The 15,389-nt window shown below is 49.3% G+C and overlaps 1 long non-coding RNA gene across 1 annotated transcript; it reads left to right on the top strand.

Annotated features, from left to right (window-relative positions):
- The first annotated feature begins 9,509 nt into the window (after positions 1-9,509).
- Positions 9,510-11,535, top strand: LOC307201079. Its single transcript, XR_013832503.1, has 2 exons — positions 9,510-10,172; positions 10,539-11,535. It is a non-coding gene; the product is annotated as an uncharacterized lncRNA (long non-coding RNA).
- The last annotated feature ends 3,854 nt before the right edge of the window (positions 11,536-15,389 follow it).

The raw sequence follows: 15,389 nt of genomic DNA, 5'->3' as shown, positions 1-15,389 counted from the left end.
AGTTAAAATCGTTAGTAGGATTGGAATAACACTCGTAGTTTAAGGTTGAATTCTGGACATAATGGCAGAGGTAAAGGACTTGGAGTATTATAAAAGATGCGGGAGGAAATTATGAATAATCTCCAATAGCACAACATTTGTAGGGTGCCCAGCTGGGCACCTTCTTTGCTGGAAGACGCATCCCTGTTCTGCTCTACGCAGATGATGCAGGAATGCAGTGGTACCTCGGGTTACATACGCTTCAGGTTACAGGTTACAGACTCCGCTAACCCGGAAGTAGTACCTCGGGTTAAGAACTTTGCTTCAGGATGAGAACAGAAATCGCACGGCAGGAGGCCCCATTAGCTAAAGTGGTGCTTCAGGTTAAGAACGGACCTCCGGAACGAATTAAGTTCTTAACCCGAGGTACCACTGTACATGGGTAGGCAAACTAGGGCCCGGGGGCCGGATGCGGCCCAATTGCCTTATCAGTCTGGCCCGCGGATGGTCCGGGAATCAGCGTGTTTTTACATGCGTAGAATGTGTGCTTTTATTTAAAATGCATCTCTGGGTTATTTGTGGAGCATAGGAATTTGTTCATTACCCCCCCATATAGTCCGCCCCCCCCCCCAAGGTCTGAGGGACAGTGGGCCGGCCCTCTGATGAAAAAGTTTTCTGACCCCTGACCTTTTAGAACACATGACATGACATGACAAAACGGAATATGGAATGCTGCAGCATTATGCACTTCATGTGGAACCCAGACACTTTCTTCTGAAGGTGAAAGGAGTAGAGACGTAAGCCGTTTCTTTGATGGAAGATCAAGAAAAACTTTGCTATAAACTTTGATAATTATTATGGACAAAATAGTTATGGACAAGTCTGTGCAAAAGGCTTATTTACTTACTTACACACACACACACTTGTAGTCTGCCCCGTGGAAAGATGGGCTATACATATTTTAAATAAATACCTGACATGGGCAAATATTTTGATGGAGGAAGTAATTTTTCAGGAAGAAGAGCAAGATTATTGCTGTAACCTCTGAAATAATGAGAGTCAGAATTAGGGAAATCAATTTCTGATTGTCTTGAATGTACATTCTGTTTGGATGTGTCTAATAAGCCTTCTGAACTGCTGTGCACATGACTAGAAAATCAAGGGCAGAGCCCTGTTAAACTTGTTTTGCTGGTGATCTCAATTTAGTTAGCACCACAGAACAGGCAGTTCCTTCTTGGTGTTCAGTTTATGAAAGTTAACAGTAGAAACTGACAATTTCTCTCCTTTGTACTCCCTCCCCCCTTGTCCAGTGTTACAAAACGTGGGTTAACCCAAGCAGGATGTCTACCAAGGAATTTCAGAATGAACTCTATGCTCTTGGTAGCAAGCTATGGCTCAAGCTCGAGGGACTACCCAGGGCTGAACCTTGGGAGATTGTGTTCTTTTTCTTCATCATCTTGTTCATTGGTATGTATGAATCATGCTTGCAACTTTCTGAGCTTGTCAGATGGGTCTATTTTATCATTCAGGAGCTATTAATAATCTATTCTCTTTTTTTTGAGCTTTTCTTTAATCTACATGGTTTCTGATTCCTCAGCAATTGTGATGCTCAGGACAGGCTTTAAGTAAAGGTTTATAAGAATTCAGTGCAGATCTACGCTGCTAAGTTTCACCATACAATATAAATGCTACACACACACACACACGTGTGTGTGTGTGTGTGTGTGTGTGTGTGTGTGTGTATATATATATATATATATAGTGTGGCAGAGCCAGCCCCTAGGTTCTACAGCACTTAAAGTTTCAAACTGAACTTTATCATATGAATGGCATGGGAGTCAACATTGACAGAAATGGTTAACTCTGGGTCAAATGGTAGTGTTGCTTTGGGCTACCGTACTACAAGATTATGCATGTACAGTTTAGAGCTAACAGCGGAATCTCCCAGCATAAAGAGAACGAGGGTCGATTCACACATAACTTCTCATCACTTGCATTCTGAGATGAATGTAGGAAGTGTGCATATCCATTGCAAAGCAGCATATCCAAAGCAGTATGAAAGCTCTGCCTGTGACAGATGTTCAAATATGAAACCGTCATCAAGTGATTAACATGCATGTGTCCAAAGATACACCAGGTGGCATGGAGCAGTTCCTGAAACAAGTGACGGGGTAATTAACAACCAGAGATGCAGAAGAAAGCTGGTAGATATAAAAGCAACCGTGTAATGTTTCCTCTGTTGAATTCCAAAGAAGAAAAGCCTGCTTGTGTACTGCAACAAATCCTCCCCCTGTTGGCACTGGGAAAGAGCCAGGTGAGCCTAGCCTTCTTTCAGCTAGAACTCTGGGCTAGCCTGAACTAAAGCTTTATTTCCTTTGCCCTTCACCTGCTGGTACTCCAGTTCTTTACATTAGAAATCAGCTGTACCTTTAAGAACAGCTACTACCACTCATATTCTGTCTGATTTGCAATGGGGTTTATAATCATTGTGCAGCTCACACCATCCTTTGAGAACTTTCAGTATTATTTCTGTCTTGCTGATGTGCTAGGAGTAATAGTCATTGTACAGCCAAGTGGGTTACTGTTCGCAAGTTTGAAAGCCATGCAAAATCCTTCCCCAACCCATTACAAGAATTTCCTTTCCCAGTCTCCGTTATAGCCCTAGTGTTGTTTATGTCCTTTATCCATTCCACTTCCCAGGCCTCAGAGAACCAGCTGCTTCTTCCTTTCACTCCCTCCCCCTGCCTGTATTTTCTAGGAACCCATTACCTTGACAGTGATCGTGACTGCCTACTCTCCACTCCACGCCTGGGTGCAGCTGGAAGAGCAGGAAAGCGCAGGTTACTTTTTTTTTGTAGGTGCCAAAAGCAAAACAATGAAAAACAATGAGCATAGTTTGGGCATGCTTGTTCTAGAGCTCTTGTTGTTAGCAACTCTTGTGCCCTCTAGTAATTCCAGAGGACAGAAGACAAATCTAAAAGCCACATCTGTCCCTTTCTGGTGAGTCTATTCATTGTATTAGCAGGTTGGGTTGCTCTAACTCCTGGTTAGCAATTCCAAAAGCTAATATTTTCTCGCGCTCTCTCTGCCTTTCAGTCACGGTACTTTCCATCATGGTGACAGCTTGCACCGTTTGCTGTGACCACTCCTATACAAGATCAAAACCTAGGAGGATCCAAGTTCGCCCAGCAGACTAGGTGTAAAAAGGGTATGAAGAAAAGGGTGTTCTCATCCTGAAGGAAAGTTCTGAACCCGAGGTAATATTTCTGGGTTAGTGGGGTCTGTAACCTGAAGCGTATGTAACCCGAGGTACCACTGTAATCTTAAATGCTTCGGCAATGCTTATATTTGTATGTATTAATATGGGCTACTAGTTGAAGAACTAAACAACTAGTCTTAAGTTTGGTGGTTTTCGAAACCTATAGAATTATTTGTTTTTCAAACACATCTGTAGTGCGTAACAGTGGTTTCTGTGGGCCTCCCCACCTGTGTGAGAAGCAATGGATAGCCAAAGGAACATAACCTGCCTTTGGGCTTTGTGCGAAAACCAACTTTCTGCTTGTGGTGCTTAGACTCCTAATTTCTGATTACATATGTTGACTTGCACACCATTCATTCCATGTCTGGAAAATTAGAAATACTGGTGGATTTTGAATAAAGCTTTTAAACAGCGATTCAGTTTGGCATGGTTGGTGTTTCACTGGGTGGGAAGACCTTGCTACAAACCCCTAGGCAGCTATGGCGGCCTACCATGCAAGATAGTTGTGGAGAAAATGGGGTACTTCATGTATTCCGGAAACTAAGGAGGCAAAAGATTTGGCAGTTGTAGTCCAAAGCATCTAGAGAGCACAAGGTTGACGAAGGCAACAATCAAGCCTTCTGTGGCTTCTGTGCTGGAAGCCCTCTGCATCTTGGAACTGGGACAGCCACCTTCCCACCCCTTTCTTACATTTTGCTCCACAGCTACCTCAGTGTCTCTGTATCCACCTACAAAGGCTGAGCTGGTCCAACCATGGCATGCCCCTGAAACGAAATGAGCATGTGCAATTTGGCGAGTTCCTCATCATGGATGTCTACAAGCACCGCTTCCCTGCCCAGAAACCCAACCCTGCAGGCAGCCCACAGGCATTACCGGACCCAAAAGCCGATAGGCAAGCAAAGTGAATGAGGACTTGGAAGGGAGAGAGCCAGCAGGGGAGTTAGTCCTTGTGCTAAGCCAGTTCATTCTAGAACTAAGAGGTGGAAGACTGTGGGTCAATATGACTGGCCCACCCAGGGCTCCTTATCATAGAATTAGAAGAGACCCTGAGGGTCATCTAGTCCAACCTCTGCTGAGGGAGGTCATCCACTGTGAGAAGAGGGTGCTGGGCTAGATGGGCCACTGGCCTGATCCAGCAGGCTCTTCCTATACATAGGACCACGTCAACAAGGCTGCACCCATCTGCCCTCCACCAGATGTGGCATCTAACCTCAGCTATGGGGCAGGTCAAGGCGTACGTGTGTGTTTATATTGGAATTGACAACTGGGCTGGCCAGCCAGACCCAGCTTTATGCCAGTCTCAGACATGAAAAGGTTTAAGACTCACTCACTCACTCACTGTTTACTATGAGCTGAAATATACTCCGAGTATATTTGAGGCCTAGTTCTCCAACTGTCACTCCTCATTGGAGTGACACTCCTCCAACTGTCACTTCCTTATTGAGAATGCCTGCCGGAAGGAGAAAACGAGGTGCAAAGAGCCAGAAGACCATTATTGAGACTCACAATTCCTCTAAAACAAAGAATCGGCAGAGAGCCAACACCATCTGCCCTGGCTCAGAAACAGAGCGGATTGAGGAAACCGAGAAAACGGAGCAAATAGAACAAACAGTGAGTAACAACGTTGGGGGAACCTCACCCCCCCTTAAGGAGGATGTCAATGACCCGACCCCCCTCCTCCCAGAAAAAGCTAATCCGTCCAAGAGGGCAAGAGCAGGAGCAGGAGGGATTCCTCCCACTCCGAATGCTAACCCACCCATGCCTCTAGAACAAGATATCAGAGGAGCCTGCTTTCAACCAATTCGGGATACACACCCCTACCAAGAGATTTGCATGTTGTCTGCAGAAACGATGGTTCTGGTTCTCCAAAGACTGGATGAAATCCTCACCAGAATAGTTAACATTGAGAAACAATTGGATACTAGTTCCTCCCCTTTAAATGCCCAAGGGCTTAAAAGGATGATAAGAAATGACTCTGTTAACAACTCACCAACTCAAACTATGGATGAAGTGAGGTCCTGTCAAGTCTTGCAAACGAACCAGATAATGCTTGAGATTCACCGATACACTCATAGGTGGATGAACCGCAGACAAATTACTATGTCCTTGTCTCAGCTCCTGAATTACCATTACCGAAATGTAGATCTAGAAAATTTCCACTTCCTGCCTACCTTGAGAAACACCATGCGCCTATTTATGACCTTTAGGTCATCAACCCTCCCATCTCGACTCATGGAGATAAAGGATACCCTATGGTGGTTCCATTCTCTCCGCCCAGTGAGGGTATTTAAGGACGAAACTAGGAGGCAATTGGTCCCTTGCATAGAGTCAAAGCTAATGCGGATAAAGGAAACCAAGCTCAACACTAGAAATACTAATTGCCCAAAGGAAGAAAAGAACTCTGTAAGCCTAGAATTACAAGACCTGAAGAAGAGGCTAATGAGTATAAAGACTGAGATTTCTACCCAAAATATAAGGACAGTAGAGCCTAGAGCAGAATATTTAAAGACGTCCAACAGCTCTTTATCCCATCGAAAGACATCAGTGCAACTCCCTGTTCCCTTTTCAAACGACACCAAATTAGATGAGGAATTTGGCGCCTCCGACATTTCTATGGCAACAACACATAAAGAACTCTATGTTGCTGACAATCTGGAGATATCCAGCACCAAATCTACATCTGGACCTTTGCCTAATGTTCCAAAAACTTACCAGAATGATCAGCCTTCTCTACTGTACTCCTGGCGAGACAGGATGGACAGATCTTCCGAATTCGAATCTGGCTCTTTGTTGGCCAGTGATCCACATTTTATAACACATACCTCATTAATACTCCCACAGCCACAGATAGAACCAACAATCCTCCAATCAACCCAGGAGGGAGAGGGGGATTGACAGTTAATGAAACACCATGGGACTGTCCCCCCCGCTTGGGGTGCGGTTGGTTGGGCTTTATCTTCTAGGGATACTTACCCTACCAAACCTCCACCTCTTTCCCATACCATTTTGACCCATGAGTCCTGGCCCAAGGATGACTTGTTATTGAGGGAATGTTACCCATCTATTGGGGAGGCTAGTATGGGATCTGGGATTTCCATAATTGAAGGGCTAGGGAGGAATGGCGGTGGGGCTAGGTATCTCTATTGGCGAAGGGTTTTGAGATGCAGTGATCCTCGAACCCCTTCCAATCTATGCCCCATCCCAAGGGACGAGGGTAGGGTGAGCATGGAATACCCACCTCCGTCATTGGTGCTGTGCAATGCCAGGTCCATAGGCAACAAAACCGCCACCATGCTTGACTTTTTTGTCTCGCAGGGGATTGACCTGGCTTGCGTGACGGAGACCTGGGTATGGGAAGGCGAAGTAGTCTCCCTACATGAGATAACACCCCCAGGTTTCTCTGTCCTTCATCAATCGCGGACTGTGGGTCGGGGGGGGAGGAGTAGCGTTGTTATTCCGGGAGGATTGCTCTTTCAGAGCTCTGCCATCCCCGGCGATCTCCGGCATTGAATGTGTTGGTCTCGTGTGGGGCACCAAGGAGAGCTTGGCTGTCTGGCTGGTGTACCGACCACCCAGCACACCTGCAGCCACCCTGTCAGACCTGCTGGAGGTGGTGGCGGGCTGGGCCTTGGAGTTCCCAAACCTACTGGTTTTGGGAGACTTCAACGTCCATGCCGATGCCGCTCCCTCCTCACAGGCTCTGGACCTAGTGACTTCCATGGCAACACTAGGGCTCTCCCAGGTTGTTTTGGGCCCCACTCATCAAGCAGGCCACACGCTGGATCTGATCTTTGGGGCTGGCATAGATGTGATCATGCTCCCTGCTGTGGAAGTGCCATGGTCTGATTGACTTCCCACTCTTCCCTGGCTCGGGTGGCGAACCTATTTGGGCTCGTCCACAAAAACTGATGGATCCTGATAGATTCCGACAAGCCTTGCGGAACCCTGCTCCTCCTGGCGACTCATTAGATGACCTTGTTGAGGACTGGAATAACCGGCTCTTGGCAGCCATTGATGAGATCGCACCTAAGCGCCCTCTGCGACCCCGTCGAAACCAGGCCCCTTGGTTTACTGAGGAGCTCCGGAAAATGAAGCGGGATCTCAGACGGCTAGAGCGAGTATGGCGACGGACTCGTGACGGAGCCTCAAGAACATCTTATAGGACGCTTATGAAAGCCTATGAGACGGCTATGAAAGCTGCTAAGAAATCTTACTTTGCAGCTTCCATTGCATCCGCTAGCTCTCGCCCGGCACAACTTTTTAGAATAATTAGGTCAATAACGTCCTTAGGAGGACAACCAAATTTAAGCACAAATTCGACCCACAGCTGTGAGGCATTCGCGAGTTTTTTTGCGGAGAAAGTCCTGTTGCTCCGCCGTGACCTCCCTGCCAATTTAGATACAGTGACTGAACTGGAGGCCCCTCGACTGACTTCAGGTCCAGTGTTGGACCATTTCGATCGGATACTCCCTACTGATGTGGATAGATTCCTCCAAGTTGGTAGGCCCACCACCTGCCTCCTCGATCCGTGCCCGTCTTGGCTGATTAGGGAGTGTCCAGATGTTGTGCGGACCCCCCTGGTTGAAATTATCAATTTGTCCCTTGACACGGGGACATTCCCAGGGGAACTGAAGGAAGCAGTGGTGTGTCCACTCTTAAAAAAAACTTCATTAGATCCCTTAGACCTTTCCAATTACCGCCCAGTTTCAAATCTTCCATACCTGGGTAAGGTAATTGAGAGAGCGGTTGCTGAACAGCTTGGTAGGTTTCTGGAGGAAACATCGGCATTAGATCCATTTCAGTCCGGTTTCCGTCCTGGTTTTGGGACGGAGACGGCTCTGGTTGTCCTAACAGATGATCTCCGTAGACACCTGGATCGAGGTGGGTCAGGACTGCTGATCCTTTTAGATTTGTCAGCAGCCTTTGACATGGTCGATCATGATCTTCTGGACCACCGCCTCGCAGACGTGGGGATACAGGGCATAGCCCGTAACTGGTTGTGCTCTTTTATCTCTGGTCGGGGACAGAGGGTGGCACTAGGGAGGGAAATGTCATCGCGCCACTCCTTGGTGTGTGGAGTGCCGCAGGGCGCAATTCTCTCCCCGATGCTTTTTAACATCTTTATGCGCCCCCTTGTCCAGATTATCCGGAGCTTTGGGCTGGGCTGTCACCAATATGCTGATGACACTCAGCTCTATCTGCTGATGGATGGCCACACCGACTCGACCCCGAACACACTGACCAGATGCTTGGAAGCTGTGGCTGGATGGTTTCATGGGAGCCGATTGAAACTAAATCCTTCGAAGACAGAGGTCCTCTGGCTGGGTCGGGATGGCATGGGGATGAGGGACCAACTCCCGTCTCTTGCGGGGGCCCAATTAGTGCCATTGCCTTCCGTTAAGAGTTTGGGTGTAATCCTTGACGCCTCCCTTTCCATGGAGGCGCAGGTTACAGCAACAGCCAAGGCGACATTTTTCCACCTTCGCCGCATCAAGCAGTTGGTCCCTTACCTTTCCCGCCCCGACCTGGCCACAGTGATCCATGCGACGGTCATCTCCAGGCTTGACTACTGTAATTCGCTCTATGCGGGGCTGCCCTTGAAGCTGTCCCAGAAACTCCAGCGGGTACAGAATGCTGCAGCGAGGCTCCTCACGGGGTCTCTGCCATGGGAGCATATTCACCCAGTGCTTTTCAAGCTGCACTGGCTCCCAGTGGAGTACAGGGTCAGATTTAAGGTGCTGCTTTTGACCTTTCAAGCCCTTCACAGCCTAGGACCCTCATACCTACGGGACCGCCTCTCCCGGTATGCCCCACGGAGAGCCTCAAGGTCCATAAATAGCAACACCTTAGTGGTCCCGGGCCCTAAGGAAGTTAGATTGGCTTCAACCAGAGCCAGGGCCTTTTCAACTCTGGCTCCAGCCTGGTGGAACGCTCTGCCTCATGAGACCAGGGCCCTGCAGGATCTGATTTCTTTCCGCAGGGCCTGTAAGACAGAGTTGTTCTGCCTGGCCTTTGGCTTGGAGCCAATTTGATTCCCTCTCTCTCTCTCTCTCTTTTTCTTTCTTTTCCTTCTCCTCCTGCGATGAGGCTACATTTTAATATTTTAATGTTCCATTATATTAATGTTGTATTTTATTTTTAAGTTGTAATCATTCTTCTTGTTTTTATTATTGTTTGTAAGCCGCTCTGAGCCCGGCCTTGGCTGGGGAGGGCGGGGTATAAATAAAAAATATTATTATTATTATTATTATTATTATTATTATTATTAATGTCCACCTCCATGTGGCTTGCCTGGGAAAGATGTGTGGACAAGATTCTCTTCCAGCTAGAACTAAGAGGGCTTGTGGGGGGGCCATTTCTGGCCCTGCTCTGTGTCTGGAGGGAATGTGATCTTGCCTGGACAGAGAGGGCTATGTGTAGAAACCTAACTTTTCCATGGCTGGAATGGAGCCAGCTGTGCAAAGGTAAAGGAACATCTGTTGCTGCACTCCCTCTGCCATCTGCTCTCCGCATTGCTAGCAAGCAGAAGGGAATGTGGCCCTCTGGCTAAAGGGTTGCCACCCCTGGTTTAAAGCCGCCTTGCAGCTCAGTCCAGAAAAGCAGTTTGTACCCCCACAGAAGGATCAGTTTCCCTGCCTAGTTGCCTGGAGGCAATTCTTGGTCGCCATAGGAAAGCAGCCATGTAGCTGTTTACAAACCAACTTTCAGAGTTTTAAATAAAGGACACCGTACAAACCAGGCACAGGAGCACCCCCTTCTGTAATAAGCAAGCAACCAGTTTTAATAATAACAGCGATGCACTATGATTTTGGGGTCTTTTCGTAGATGTGGAACAGGCGGGCAACAACAAATCCTCTTTTATGAATGGTACCTGCTCTCCATCCTTCCTTACATCCCCAGTAGCTTTCCCGTACATGACAGCACCTGACTGTAGGTAAGTAAGAACATTTGAAACTACTTCTAACTTTTCCCGGAGTGACCAGTAAATCTCCAGAGTCGTTCTAATGTTCCATCATGCCACTGATATTTTCTGTTGGCTGTCTGGGTCTCCTGTATCAAACGTGCAATGAAATCCTGACCTATTCAGGCCTGGCACACGTTTGCCCGCATGGTTTATCTCAAGTCTGGATGCTGCTACAGGAGCATGGAAAGCAATTTGCAAATGGAGCCGTTATGGCTTAACAAGGCTGGATCCCCTAGTAGTCCATTCCGTAGAATGCTCTTGCTCATGGCAATACAAAGGGCACCATTGCTGCCTTGGACTAAACCAGCCTTCCTGTGTTTTTCCTTCATTTGGCAGTTCTCCATCATATCTGTACCGCCTGATGGCCGTTGTGGTCCACCATGGGGACATGCACTCAGGACACTTTGTCACGTATCGCCGATCTCCACCGACTTGCAAAAGCATGCTAGCCACCAGCAACCAGTGGTTGTGGATCTCAGATGATGTGGTGCACAAGACCACGTTGCAGGAAGTCCTTTCGTCCAGCGCCTATTTACTCTTTTACGAACGTGTCCACTCTAGACGGCAGCGCCAAAGCCAGGAGCATCGAGCTGAGGAGTGAAATGAATGCAGATCCAGCTGGTGTGCTTTTCTGAGGACAATGGCACACCCTCTGTCTTCCCCTACCTATAAACTCCTGGTCAGTGGTCTGTGTTTGCGTGGCAGGAACAAGCACTTTGTATCAAAACATTGTGCCCTCCCCTCACCCCCTGTGGCCATGCACAGCAGCGTTGGAAAAGTGTGTTTTAAGTGTTAATAATCTTCTCAGCAGACTTAAAGACCTTCTAGCATCCCACTTCCTGTGTTGTGATGGAATTTCTTTGCGCTAATCAGTCAGATGAGCAGTTGCAAAGAAGAGAACCTACAAGTGCCTTGATCGTATTTTGAATCCAGACAGAACTGGCTGTGTCAAGCAGGGGGACGGGGGACTTACCACGTGGCTGCTTACCTAAAATTCCCAAGGGGGAGCAGGCGGTGGTGTGAGAAGGCGTGACTTGGCTGTGTAGCTGGGAATCTGCTTCACGGGGCAGCCTCAAGTGTGTGTGTGCAGGAGAAAAGCAGAAAGTCTCCAGCTTCTTTCTGCCTTCAGTGATGTTTTAATGACTTTGTCAAAACGATGATGCAATGAGCTGATAATTATGTCACATTTTCTCTTGAGAGTCCAGCTTGGCAAGGAATGGAACAGCTTTTCCTGTTTCTGGGTGGTTCTATCACCATCCCAGGAAAAACCCTCCTCTGTGTCTTGATTTGAAGTCTCCAAACTTTTGTACAGAATAAACCTGTTTCTGCCAAATGTAGACTGCTGTTTTTGCTTAAACAGTTTTGTGTTGGTATAAGTGAAAACCTGTTCATGTCTATGTGAACTGGTCTTGTTGCTGCATAAAACTAGTTAAAAGGACCCTGGCTTGGTACTAATAAACACAGGTGTGTCACACACCCTAAAGAGAACACCCCAGTGTTGACAACTGCGATGGTTATTCTTCTCTGCCCTTATGCATACCTGCATCCCTGGCCTTAGCACCTGTAGTGGAAGCACAGTCTGCCAGAAACTCTCAGGCTAGGATTTGTGGCAATTATTCTTTCCCCTTCAAAGTGCTGTAGTTTACAAGCACTGTTAAGTTGTGGGTGAACATATCAGACGACACAGCGATTCTTCAAACAGCTCTTGTTTATTCAGAGGCCAGAACATAACTGAACTGAAGAGCTCAGTCAGCCTGCTTATATAGAGCTCCAGTACAACGTTACTGTAGCAACTTTCTAAAACTATCCAATCACTGAACGTCACTTTCGATCCCTCATTTGCATAACTATCTACAATATCCCCCTGCTGGCCCAGGGTGAGAACTTCAGTACATAACACCCCTCCCCATCGAGATAAGGCGTCAGTTACAATCGTAATATTTTCCTTATATACAGCACTACAGGTAATGGTTCAGTTAGGCACAAAAGCATATCGGTTACATTTCACATACTTAGACCAACAGTGATACATGTCCAAAAACATAGTCCTTTAAATAAGTTGGGTGCTTGGAAACTCTGCCAGACCGCCGGGGACTGGTAGCCAAGTCCGGGGGGCCACCCAATTCTTGCTGAGGCTGTGGTGCAACCCTAGGTGGCGTTGAAACCAAGTCCCCTGGATCCACTGCTGTGGGTGGAACCTCCGCAAGTGGAATTGGCAGAATGTCAGGCACGGCAGTGGTCTGAGTCTGTAGTAAGTCTGGCAGACCCTCTGAAGTGGATTGGTTTGGGTCCACGCCGGCAGTTTGCGAGAGAGGTGTAGGTGGAGCCTCACCATCTGTAAGTGTCTCTTCCGGAGCCACGAGCGCAGTTGGGGGCACCACGGTAGTGTCCAAGTCCCCAACCCTGCGCCTAAGCTGGTCTATGTGCCGGCGCCACAAGCGTCCGTCTTTGAGTGCCACCTGGTACGAGCGAGGTCCAGTGACTCCCACTACTGTGGCTGGCACCCAAGGAAGGTCCCCCACAAAGTTCCGGGCAAAGACCTGGTTTCCTGGAACAAATGACCGTGGCGCGTTGACACAGCTTGGGGGTTCAGCCACGGCAAAGTCTGGGTGCAGCTGGTTGAGCGGGGACCTGAGGCGGCGGCCTATAAGCAGTTCGGCAGGACTCCGCCCTGTGGCCTCATTAAGGGTGATGTGTTGTACGAACAAGTATTCAGTGACCCGCTTATGCCAGTCTTCCCGGTCCAGGCGTGCCAGTGCCTCTTTTGCCGAGTGCACCATTCTTTCTGCTTGCCTGTTGCTGGATGGATGAAATGGTGCCGTTAGGGCATGGCGGATGCTCAGTCCCAAAAGATACCGCTCAAAAGTGCCTGACGAGAAACTGTGGTCCGTTGTCGGAGACAAGGACATCAGGACACCCATGTGTCGCAAAGAGGCCTCACAGCACCCGGATGACGGCCTCGGTAGTGGTGGAGGGCATCAGGGCCACCTCCAGCCATTTGGAATAGGCGTTCACCACTACCATAAAGGTCCGGTGCGAAAGGGGCCGGCAAGATCGATGTGCACCCTCGACCAGGGTGTCTTGGGTGTCTCCCAGGTGTGTCCCTTAGCTGCCGGTGGCGCAGGCCTCGATTCTTGGCACGCTTGACAGGCAGAAACCCAGGCAGTGATGTCATCGTCCACGTTAGGCCACCAGACGTAACACCAAGCCAACGCCTTCATTTTGACGATTCCCGGGTGGCCAACGTGCAGAGCCTCAAGGACACGTTCACAGAGTCTTTGGGGAATCATGACACGGTCTCCCCACAGCAGACAGCCGCGATGAGCCGAGAGTTCATGTTGTCTGGTTGCGAAGGCCTGGAACTCTGATGCAAAAGGCCCTTGTGGCCACCCCCTCCACACCCAGTTGAGCATACGGCTGATGGTACGATCCTGGGCAGATGCAGAGGCCACAGTGGCACCCGATACAGGCGCTGCCAGAAGATCCTCAATCAGGAGGAGCGATGAAGCAGGAGCTGGGTCTTCCGCAAACGCTGGAAGAGGGCAACGGCTGAGGGCGTCGGCATGGCCTATTGATTTTCCCGGGCAATGGATGAGCCGGTAGTGGTAGGCAGCCAGGAAAACAGTCCATCGCAGCATGCGCGACGAGAGGACCGGTGGAGTTGGACGAACACCGGCGAGGAGGCCCAGGAGTGGTTTGTGGTCGGTGATGAGGTCAAAGGTCCTGCCGTGGAGGTATTCATGGAACCTCTTCACTCCAGCCACAAGTGCCAGTGCCTCCTTGTCGAGCTGGCTGTAATTCCTTTCAGTCAGAGATAGCGTCCTGGAAAAGTAGGTGAGCGGTGCTTCTCTTCCGTCTGGAAAATGGTGACTAAGGAGAGCGCCAATGCCAAAAGGTGAGGCGTCGCAGGCAAGGACCAGTGGCCTGGCTTCACTGTACTGTACCAGCACACTGTCCGATGAAAGGAGAGCCTTGACTGCGTTGAAGGCCGCCATCTCCCTATGACCCCAGAACCAAGGTGTCTTTGTGCTGAGGAGTCGGTGAAGAGGCTCAGCCACCGTGGCTTTGTGGGGCAGGAACATGTTATAAAAGTTCAGCAGCCCCAGGAACGCCTGCAACTCCGTCTTGTTCTTTGGGATGGGGCCTGCTGGATAGCGCGGATCTTGGATGTGGTCGAGTGAAGGCCGGAGGTGTTGATAAGATAGCCCAGGAACTCCACCTGTGGAACGGCGATCTGGCACTTCTCCCTCTTTACCTTGAGCCCGGCCTCTTGGAACCTGGTCAGCACGGCACGGAGGTGCTCAAACAGCTGCTGGTGTGAGTCTGCGGACACCAAAATATGTCTGCGGTCATCAAAATATGGTACCACGCCCAGAAGCCCTTGCAGGAGACGCTCCATAAGGCTTTGGAAGATGCCAGGAGCCACACTCACCCCAAACTGCAACCGGCGGCAACGGAATGCCCCTCGGTGGGTGACGATCATCTGGGCTTCAGCAGTGGCATCATCGACGGGCAGTTGTTGATAGGCTTGGGCAAGGTCCAGCTTAGCGAAGACCTTACCCTCACCCAGGAAATGCAGCAGGTGTTGGACAACAGGAACCGGATAAGCGTGCTGCTGAAGTGCCTTGTTGATCGTGCACTTGTAGTCAGCGCAGATTCTCACCGACCCGTCTGGCTTGACAGGCGTGACGATGGGGGTTTCCCACTTGGCGTGGTCAACCGGCTCCAAAACTCCTTGGGCTATCAGCTTGTCCAGTTGTTCGTCCACCTTAGCCTTGAGAGCAAAGGGAACCCAGCGTGGCTTTAGCTTGATGGGGGCGACTTGTGGATCAAGGCTAAAGGAGATGGGCGTACCTGTGCCGTCAAAAGTGCCATCGGCAATGTCTTTGACCAGACCCTCAGTCTCTGCGTTAGAGATGCAGTTGATGCCGGTGACTTCCAGGCTGAGGGCATCAAACCAGTCTAGCCCTAGGAGGCTTGGCCGCTGACCTTCGACCACCACCAACTGGAGCAGGCCCGAAAAATCCTTGAAGGCGATCCGGAACCAGCCAACGTCTACCACGGGAATGTTGTTTCCCTGGTAGTCTCTCAGGTGTACGCGCTGAAAGTCGAGTTGCCTTTTGGACACTCTGGGTACCAGTCTTTTGATGGTGCTCCAAGACACAATGGACAGAGCAGACCCAGTGT

This window comes from Podarcis cretensis (genome assembly GCF_951804945.1).
Source record: "Podarcis cretensis genome assembly, chromosome: 13".
In the NCBI taxonomy this organism is placed as follows: domain Eukaryota; kingdom Metazoa; phylum Chordata; class Lepidosauria; order Squamata; family Lacertidae; genus Podarcis; species Podarcis cretensis.
The sequence above is the reverse complement of the archived record's forward strand: the minus strand, read 5'-3'. Positions and strand labels throughout refer to the sequence as shown.